This window comes from Erigeron canadensis, unplaced genomic scaffold, assembly GCF_010389155.1.
Source record: "Erigeron canadensis isolate Cc75 unplaced genomic scaffold, C_canadensis_v1 Conyza_canadensis_unscaffolded:361, whole genome shotgun sequence".
Lineage (NCBI taxonomy): Eukaryota > Viridiplantae > Streptophyta > Magnoliopsida > Asterales > Asteraceae > Erigeron > Erigeron canadensis.
The window spans coordinates 1-11,413 of NW_025215780.1; the positions used below are offsets into that span (position 1 = coordinate 1).

The 11,413-nt window shown below is 33.3% G+C and overlaps 1 pseudogene; it reads left to right on the top strand.

Annotated features, from left to right (window-relative positions):
* Window positions 1-65: 65 nt before the first annotated feature.
* Window positions 66-10,782, top strand: LOC122584559 (annotated as a pseudogene).
* Window positions 10,783-11,413: the final 631 nt, after the last annotated feature.

Here is an 11,413-nt window from a genome sequence, read left to right on the forward strand (position 1 = left end):
CGACAACAACTATACGATTGGTCGATAAGAATAAAGAGCATTTTACAAGCCAATTGTCTATGGAAATGGTCGCGTCCGATAAATGTATAGCCGATGAAAAGCGAGACAAGACCGCGATTGGGTATCTATTTCAAGGATTACCCGAAGATATGATATTGCAAGTAGCAAGTTGCGAAAATGCGAAAGAAGTTTGGGATACATTAAAGACTCGAAATGTTGGAGTAGATCGAGTACAAAAGGCGAAACTACAAACTCTCAAATCCGATACAAATGCACAAGGTCACCAAATTGACTACAGAAAAGGTGTGTACAAGGTTATTACATCAAGAAAAGTAAATGGTCGTGGAGGAAATGTGCAAATTGTCCATTATTATGAACAAAAATGCACATGTGGTAAGTGGCAAACCTATAGATTTCCTTGCTCACATGCAATTTCAGTTTGTCGAAATAGAAAATATGCTTCCGAATTTACTCCCCCCCCCCCCCCCCCCCCCCCCGATGAACCGCGTAGATGTGGAGTTTGTAAGTGTAGCGGTCATAATATGAGAAATTGCCCAAACTCGCACCTAGGTTTGCTGATAGTTAGATTACTTCTTAATATATGTTTTTCTATGTTATAATGGTATGTAAAACTCTTTAAAGAGTAGTTAGAGTACTTTTTAATGTATCTGTTTTTTAATATTTGTAATATTTGAACGTTATCATACTGTATTAATTATATGTGTTTTTGTGTAGAAAATATATAATGCTATATCAAGAATGTTAAAGTGCAGATATAGTTATATTTATTTTGCATATACTTGTTATGAAAAGTTTGGAATCAGAATTGAGAAAGAAAAAAATAAGAATAAAGAAATAGACATAAGAATAATGAGGAGAGAGAGAGAGAGCGAGAAATTTGTCAGTCTTTCATATAGCTGGAAAGACAAATATGAACAAGCATATGTTTGTCCATGTTTTAAAAAAAGGGCATAGTCTGGGAATTCTCTCAACGATACCTACTTATTATACCAATATAGATATAGAATATAGGATAGTCAGGTTTATGTTTATATTGGAAAATGATAAACAAAGTTTTTACGCTTCACTTAACATGCATAAATATTGTACATTTCCATATTAAAATTCATCCTTGAATTTTAGAAAGTATACAACTAATAATGCACGAAGCAGCCCTTAAAACTTCTTTCAGCAAAATTCTTAATATTAGTAGAAACAAAAAATATTAAGGCCTCTAACATTGCTAATCCAGATTATTAATTAAAGAAGAACGAACCTTATTTAAATGTTGACCAAATCCCAACTTAAGTACAGATCATCATTGTCATTTTTTCATTAAGGTTAATATAATTGAAGTTGTCGTCGGTCAGTTATTAAAAAACTGATAATATTGATGTACAAGCGTATCATTGTTCATTAGCCTTAGTTGAAAACTGCAAATTGTCATCATCAATTATTAATAAAAAAACTTCTAATTAATTGTTGATCAACCAGATGTGCAACATTAATCATTATTTATTAAGGTTAAAAACTAAGGCATAATGTAGTCGATAAAATATTAAAAAACTTCTAATTATGATCAACGACAACCATGCATCATATATATAGAATAAGTTTAAAATTAAAACTGCATAATTATTGGTCGACGATCAATTATTTAAGAAAAAAAAAACTTATAGTCAGCTATAATTAAGGAGGATAATATATAAAATTGAACAACGTGTCTCCTCTCCATTCTCTACGTGATTTTTTTTTTATATTGAGAGTTGGACAGGTGAGTAAAGATGAGAAGCAATTATATATAACACACACATGTGAAGGTGATAATTTAGCGATTAAAGTTGGTTCATAAAAACAATCACAATTTCATTCATTGTTTTGTATATAGCATACCACCAGCAGCTCCTTTTTATTATAAACCGTACAGCTAGCTACCATGAATTTGGACATCGATAAGCTTATCCAAAATGGCCCTATCATACTTCCGCCAAACATGGTCCGACGGTTGTTCCAAGTGCTACTCCTCTTTACAAGTTGGCAAAAGGTATCATAAACGAGCGGCGAGAAGCATGGAGAACTCGACCCCATTGATGGACATTTGATCTTAGGCGCTCTAGAGGATGGAATGAGCTATGCAGAGGGAGGAGGATCCCATGAGTCCTCAACTTATTACTCATGTTAAATTCTGTATAGAAATGCCAGTTGAACTCGGAGACACCACAGCGGTGATGTTAGCATCACAGAAAGGGCTTGCGGACATGTGTGGTTTTATCCAATGCTCAAACAAACACGAACAATCTTAACACCCAAGAATGGGGAGAGCCATACGAATTCTTATGGCTTAAGAACCGCCACGGAGAGACAGCACTGGATAAGGCGCTTTCAAATGATCATGCGGAGGTAGCTAAGTTATTGTTGAACAATGCCTGTCGCGCGGTTTTGAGATCAGAATGGGAGTCTAGACGAAAGATTCTACTAGTCCTATTACATGACCCGAAAACATGACCGCTTCATTTTTAATATGTTGGAAAAAGACATAACAAAAAGAGCAGAGTTGGGTCTACCACCAGTCCCTACTATACAAGGTACGTATATATCTTACAAGTTCCTTTGGAGATGCATATATGGTAATCTTACAAATAATATTGTAAATTTTTATTTTGAGTTTTGTATGTGGCTTGTTCATAATGCTGATGGTCAGCCTTATGCCAAGACTCATTCTTTAGAATGCCTAATATGCATATCAATTCTTAATAATAATAAACAAACTGATTATATTATTAATAATAGTATTTTTAGGGTAGTTTTTAAAGTTATATAGGATTATTATTAGATTTCAATCTATTCGGTTATTAATTTTAATAACCGGTTTCGGTTATTTTTTGAAACAGTTTTAACCGGTTACGGTTAATTTGTACCGATTAATAACTGGTTTCTAGTTTTTAAAATTAGAACCTATCTAACCGATTTCGATTAATAATAACCAGTTAACCAATACCGGTTAACCTATTCGGTTTTTTTAACCGTTCATTATAATATTGAGAAAGCGGTGAACAATGGGGAAAAACAATCATTTCCGACAAGTCTAAGCGACGAACCCATATTCCAAATAAACATCATTTTCTAAACACAAAACAATATTCATCATTCCAAATCTCAAAAAACAACTAAAAATTAATGTTGGATATGTGAAAGAAGCATTAATCTATATATAGTATAGATATATTAAAAACTTACGAAATCATTTGATGGTGTGATCTTTCCGATTACATATGTAATATGTTTAATATTGATATATATATATATATATATGGATATAGTATGTGATTAACCGGTTAACTGGTTAATTAATAATCAGTTTTGGTTTTGAAAAGAGTAATCGGTTAGTAACCGACGGTTTCTGGTAACCTATAATCAGTTTTTACTATTCCGTTTACTAACCGGTTTCGGTTACCGGTTACAAATCTGTTCGGTTCGGTTAATCGATTTTTTCTTGCGCCTCTACTTGCTGCAAAAGAACGTGGAAAGTAAAATACATACTCGTATTTCTTTACCTCTTTTACCAAATTACCCCTAAAAATACCCCATAAATTTCTAACACGTCAAACATAACCTTTTCACAATTTTGGTGCTACCTACGGGCATAGTTGTTAAACTTTACGAGTCACGAGTCGACTCTTATGAGTCGAGTCGATTTACACCAAAACGAGTCGACTCGTTAGGTGACTCATTTTTGTCTAAACTCTTACGAGTTTCTATGTAACTTGGACCAAATCACGAGTCGCAAACTTATATTTATTTTAATTGATACTATCGTTATATATTATATATTCTTAATTGCTACATTTTTTGGTGTTACTATTAGTTTTAATCATTTATTGCGATTTAGAGATAAATTTTAAGTCAAGCTTTACCAACTTTGACCGTAAGTTTTTTTATTTTGTGTTATACAATAGTTGATAAAAGTTATACCAAAGAAACACACATGTAAAACACACATCTAAAATACAATCAATTCATATAACTTTATCAAATAATATAACACAAACAAACTATCTATGGTCAAGATTGTAAAGTTTGACTTTAAAAATTTATAAATGCACAAGTTTAGCACAAGTTTAGAGGGACAGTAAGAGTAATAATATAGGAGGGATTAAAAGTAATAAAAAGCTCGAATATTGAAGCTATATATATATTATATATAGAGTATCATCATCTTCTTCCTTGGATCTAGCCGCCCGGAAATATATACAATAGCACACACATACACAAAGTCCACTCACTCTCACACACACACACATACATATCTTAAATATATATGGAAGGATGGTAATATATAAAGCGATTTAGTACCTAATTTTAAGTATGACACTCGTATACTAATCTTTTATTTCATAAAAATCATGATAACTCAAGCATTTATTTATTAAACAATAGAAAATGACTAATTCTCCTAAAAAAAATAGCCTAAAATCCCCCTAACACTCTAAGAATATACATATATACATACATATGGATACCCACACACATATATATGTTAAAAGATTTTTAAAAAAATGATATGCGATTCGTCCGTAGGGGAATGATTAGAGCTGAGGTGAACGGACGAGTCCGACTCGTCCCTTGACATCAGACGAATGATGGGACTAGTATGGGATCAACCCATAGGGCAACTTTCATATCATTTACATTAATTATTGGTGACTTCACTTATATTCTTTGCTTTTTCTATAGAAACCAAGAATCCTCATCATATTTTGGTATGTAACATGGTTTTTGTTTAATGTATCTATTTCTTCCTACAGAATTAATAGTCAATGCTGAAGACTAAGTAATCTGCATTCTTACATAACATCCGACAGAGATAGAAGTAACCTTCTGATGGAACTTAACCATGACCTGCTTGGATTGAATCCAAATAAGAACAACTTTCTGCACGTTGCATCCAACTTTGGCGATGTGTATCATGTAATAGATATTCTTAAGAAGCACCCGTCCCTAATATCAGGTCGCAATTCGGAAGGGGAGACACCTGTTTATGTTGCCGCAAGGGAAGGACATTTTGATGTTCTTCAAATCATGTTTATTTATTTAAAAGCAAATAATGAGAACATTGAATCGTATCTCATTAGGCCCAAGGACAAACACAATGCATTGCATATTGCCATACAAAATCATCACTCGCCAGTAGTCTTTTTATTGCTAAAAGAAATTCCTCAACTCGCAAATCAAGAAAATATTTCGAAAGAAAGCCCCCTTTACCTTGCCTCCGAAGAGGCTATGCTGAAATTGTGAAACTGATTTTGAATAATTGTACGGACAAAAGTTTTATTGACCAGATGGCAAAACAGCCGTACATGCAGCGGCAATTTCAAACTCGGCAGGTAATTTTTGAATCCTTTTGAAGTTTTACACCGATTATCATCTGGTACACACTACTACAAAACAAGGGTTCATACATGGTTAAAAACTGGTTTTTTACACGTCTTATTTCCTTGTAAAAGTGTTGTGTAATTGATGCTAAACTTTTTACACAGTTTTTTAACAGTGCAAATTGCCTATCTTTTCAAAATGTTTGTCTGGCAGTGTCGGCTTAAGTTTTTGGGGCCTTAAGGAAGATCAATATTGGACGCCTAATATATTCTTTGAATTTTGGTGAAGTAAAAATTATTCCCATAAATAATTGAGAAGCTATCATAAATAAATTATCCAAACTACTTTATTATCTCCACATGAATAACATGATCCTGTTTTGGTATATATTGAGAACATTTTGTATGTCTAAAGTTTGTCGAAACAAAAGTGTAGCACAACTCATAGCAAGGAATTTAAACTTTTATCATGGTGATAAGTAAAAATTACCATAACATGATGAATCACCGATAATAATAAACTTAAAAGTCCATATATTGTGCCCAACATATAACAATTGGGCCTTGGAATCTTGGACGCCTTAGGCCTATGCCTAGCTAGCCCATTAGTGCTATTGAGCCGCTTTGCTTGTTGGAATCCTTTGCTTTACACAGTTTTTTGTTAACCATGTGCAAATCATTCGAGCTCTATACAAACTCATAAAGTTAACGCTCATTCATTCAACATCATATGTCAAAGCAACGATCTAAATATATATCTCAAAATGTCGATCCCATGAGTTTACAAAACATCCTCAAGATGAAATACTTAGAAGACATTAAAAGTAATATATAACATCTCCATTTTAAATCCTAAGATCTAAAGCTTACAAAATCATTTTATGTCTTTAACCTTTTATGATAAATTGGCTAAACTAATAAAATATAAAAGAAATGGCATTGAAATCGATTTTTATTGACCAATGAGGATTGCCTCTCAGGATCTATAATTGTCTCAAAAAGTCCAATATATATACATTAATATATATACATTGTTGGACCTTTGAATAACATCCAAGAAGATCTTATGGCAGTTTACACTTAGCTGTTTGGCTATTAATATAGCAATCTTGTCCAGTTCAGCAGTAGTAAAGCATTGTTTTTTCCATGTGGTCTATAAATGAAGATCATGAACAAGATAAAAAATTTCCTTTTGTATTGTATAACCACAAATTACCATATGCCGAAAAATCATTTATCGTGCAAAAAAATAATTCTCTTAATCGAAAATGCTTCGACACTTCGTCAAATCATTTATTGTATGCATCAAACACTTAAACACTTGTACTACAAAATTTTTCAAGTCATCAATTAATGGAGCTAAATAAAAATCAATTTCATAAAGAGAAAAGAGCCTAGATACCCAAAAATCATCTTCAATATACAAAAATACCCAACTTTTTTCGAATTCACCAAAAATACCATAAAATCGCAAGACCGCAAGTCTTGCGATCCGCAAGCAGTGCTTGCGATCTGCAAGCAAGGCTTGCGATTTTGACCTTTTTTGACTTATGGATTAAGATTTTTTGTTAAATTTTTTTTACTTGTTAAGATAGCAATCACATTTTTTGTACTTTTTTTTACTTATGAATTTACCAACAACCTTTCACCGTAAACAACACCATATTTTTTTGTTTCTTTCAATTTGCAAAGTAAAATGTATGTTTTTCTTATTAATAAGTATTTAGTATATAATGCCGTTGCAAAAGTGGCAAACCACGAGGACCAATCTTGTATTTACAATGTTGAGAAACAACTACTAAAAATACAAAGGTTTTGAAACAACAGTACCAACTACCAAAACCCAGCCAAGTAAGGACCTGTACAAAGTTGAAACTTTCTTTTATCTAGTCAACTAAAAACCTATTTGCTTAAAAATATTTATCATCGAGTTTCTGTAAGTTTCAAGCACAGAGCAACAAAATATTGACCAGTTTACACCTCTGACTCGAGTCCAGTAATACGTCGTTCATTTTCTTGATAAAACTTGTTGAAATCACTATTTAACGAATTTAATCTTAGCTTTGTTACTAGATTTATGTCTTTCAAGATTACCATGATCAAAGAAACACAAACAGTAGCAAATTTCACTTGTTAAATAACAATTTTCCATAATGAAAACAGAAACCGTCTCAGTTCTTAGTGACACACCAGTACCTAAGAGACTCAGAGTTCACCCTCAAACTTCCATCCTAACTCTACATTTCAAACAAAAACTAAATTAAAACTAAATAAAATACTAAATACTTATTAGCTAAGAAAAACATACCTTTTACTTTGCAAATTGAAAGAAACAAAAGTTATGGTGTTGTTTATGGTAAAAGGTTGTTGGTAAATTCATAAGTAAAAAAAGTACATAAAAATCTGATTGATATCTTAACAAGTACAATAAAATCTCACAAAAAAATCTTATCCATAAGTCAAAAAAAGTAAAATCGCAAGTCTTGCTTGCGGATCGCAAGGACTGCTTGCGGATCGCAAGACTTGCTTGCGAATCGCAAGGATTCCTTCCGATCCGCAACTCCTCCTTGCGGTCTTGCGATTTTATGGTTTATTTTTGGTGATTCGAAAAAAGTTAGGTATTTTCGTATATTGAAGATGGTTTTTGGGTATCTAGGCTATTTGACTGGCCTAAATGACGGTTGTTCCACATAGGTATTAACAAGTTGTTAATAATCACAATTATCTAGATTTAACTAATTATGCCGATTCCACATTCGCTCATTAGAGTAGAGTGATCCTTACAATTAATTATAGACACGTTAACTCATATCATATCGGTTTCCTAATTGTAAAGATTATGTGAGGCGATTTATACCCAATCTCTTGTGATTGGGTTTGTTTGGGTATTTTATCTTTTCTTTAATCTGCACCTGTTTGTCCCGCATTTCTGAAATAACCAGCTTGGACATGTACCCTTTCGACCCGCACCCATTCTGACCCGTTACCCAAACCTACCCGACCCGTCCATTTTGCCAGGCTAGTAAAGGTTAATCATAGACAATTTATTCTAAAATAAATCAAAAACAATCAATATAGCATTAACGATAACATGTAAGATCTAGATAATTCAGAATCAACAATTTAACAGGAATACTACACAACAATCACATAATAAATAACATATTAGTCAATCATGATCATACCATCTAAACAAGTATTAAACACTAGCCAGATTAGAGGTTTTTGGGGACAAGGAATGGAAAAGGAATGAATACTAATGCTTAGTTGTAGTAAGCAAAGATAATCCATACTTAGTGGTAAAAACCCAATAATTTGAGGGGTAAGGTAATCATTCCTCACAAATCTCCCCCTCTTCCCCTCTACTCCTTTCTCTGCCCAGTTATGTCCAAATCCACCACCCCGTACATCACCTCCAACATACAACACCACTCATCCTCCATTGAAGTAAAAGATAAATTGAAGATCTGCCAATCTCTTGGTTGAATCTCTGAAGACCAAGGGATCTTTACATGCTTAAAATCCTTTTGAAAAGCAATGGTGGGGTCGAAGGTCGCCTGTTTTTTTAGGTCTTTTGTACAGCTAAGGACTTTAAAGTCTATTAATAGTCAAACCCTCGAAGTCTGACCGGGAACGGCGCTCCAAAGATATGAGAGTGACGCTCTGAGACTCACCGGGCTCTAGGCTTGGCCACTGCATGGCTAGAAGTGGCGTTTCCTAATTTGCTCCCAGCTGCATTTGGGTGTCTTCGTGTCTTAGCTAGCAATTATTCGTCTCGTGTCTTGTTTATTTTTTTCATGGACTTTTATAGCGTTTACCCTCATATCCACTAATTGCGAATTTGTGTAAAAGTTTATCTCAGTATCGATAAGTTCTCTAAATCAACTAAAAACAAGAAATGCATTAACTAGTTGGACTGACATCATTTGCCATCAATTTCTTTTCATTTTTTGGTATTGTTATATTTCATATATGTTTGTACTTACAAATGTTAGAATCAGCTTTCTTTAGATATTGAATATAACTTGGATTGTTTCTTGCATTTTAGGATGCGTTTATAGTTTGCTACAGGAATGGCCTGATCTCATTAATAAAAGAGATGAGAATGATTGGACGCCTTTGCGTTATGCTGTTCATTATAACAGTTCTTCAGCCGTGGAAAGTCTGCTATAAAGACCAGTCTGTGGATATCAGTTAGTGACTCAAGACAATACAGTCACTTCACTGATTCACATTGCAGCTAGTCGAGGTCATTGTGAAACAGTGAAGGTTCTTATGAGCAAATGTCTGGGAAGCTCAGAATTTATTGATAGCAGAGGAAGAAACATTCTCCATGTTGCTATTGAAAGCAAGCAAACTGAAGTAATTGAATTCATCTTTCAAAAAAAATCGTTAACAAAACTTATCAATCAAAAAGATAACAATGGGAACACTCCCGCTCATTTGTTGGCAGCAACAAACGTTGAAATGACAGAAGGTAATAGATTATAGGGTTAACATTCATTCACTCAACCATGAAAATCGCACTCCTCTGGATATGATAGCTTCGAATGAAGATAGAGAGAGATTGATTAAGGTATTCTTGACTCTCGAACTACTCACTTTCCAACGGACTTTTACCTTTGTTGGTATTTTTAAATTGATAAGGTCATATTTTCGTAGTTTTTATTCAACTTGACTTCAAATTCTAAATTTTATGACTACATGTTTTAGTAGTTTACACATCAATCTGATAATACTTTCAAAGTGTGGAGTGTAGTTTACAAACAATCTATTTAATATAGAAATGAAGTGTTTCCAGTTTCATTTGGAAGATAATTACTTTAGAAAGCTAGTGTTTCCTCTCTAGCTAGCTTACAAACTAGTGCAAAGATTTTGTAAACATTATCTAATGATTGAATCTTTGATTCAAAGGAGTGACTAGCAAACTGTATAAAGAGTTTGAAGTTTCAAATTTAAAAGATTATTCTTTGTAGGAAATATGAAATACAGGTTGCTTATTTTCAAATAATTGCAGGCCATAACTACGGGTACAAATATGTCTGATAAAATAAGCTTATCAGGCATGAATGACTTGTACAAAAAAGAATTCGTAGGTGAACAAAAAGAATGGAAAACATATTTTAAGATAGTGGACAATATGGTTTTGGTGGTTACTCTTATAGCGACAGCAACCTTTGCAGCTGCTTTTACTGTTCCGGGTGGTTTCAATAGTGATGATGGCTCCAAACAAGGCACACCCTACCTACTTAGAAAAGCTGCATTCCAAGCATTTGTTCTTAGTAATGCTATAGCATTCTCTTGTTCTTGCTCTGTTCTGCTTGCCCACATGTTTTTACTATTCTATCGTAACTGTTGTGATGAAACAATGTGGCAGAGCAAAAGTACATCGATGCCAGGATTCCGATAATGTATTTTCTGACCGTAGTTTCCCTACTTGCTATGTTTGTTGCATTTGTCACAGGCTTTTATGTTGCTATTACCGTCACTTTGGTTGGCAATTTTCGTATGTGCTTTGAGCATATGTCTTGTTGTAGCTTCCTTGTGTTATTGAGTTGTAATTTTTATTTTTTGTTTAGAGAAATTTTTTAACATTGGATATTATCCAACTCTTTTTCATATATGTATATCTACATAACTATCTAAAATTACAATTATTAGATTATCGTAAGGATTTTTCCTGCACAATTTAAAGATCTGGAATTCATAAACCTAAAAGATTTAGTAGAAATGCATACAATGAATATACTAATATCAATTTATGGATTCTCCTATGCTCGTACCTCACAACAAGATAGTAAGCTCAAATGCGTCATCATAACCATAAAAACTGTTACTGTATCACATTCTCTTGTTCTTGGTCTTTTCTAATAAAGCACATTGTGTTACTAATGTATTGTAACAGTTATGATGAAGTTTACGAGCCAAACAAAATTCCATTTATGACAGAGAACAGTGGTTATGTATTTTTCTTACAGGATTTGCTATGGTCATGTTGTTAATTGCATCTAATCTACCAGTGGCTTGTAGTTATGCTAACA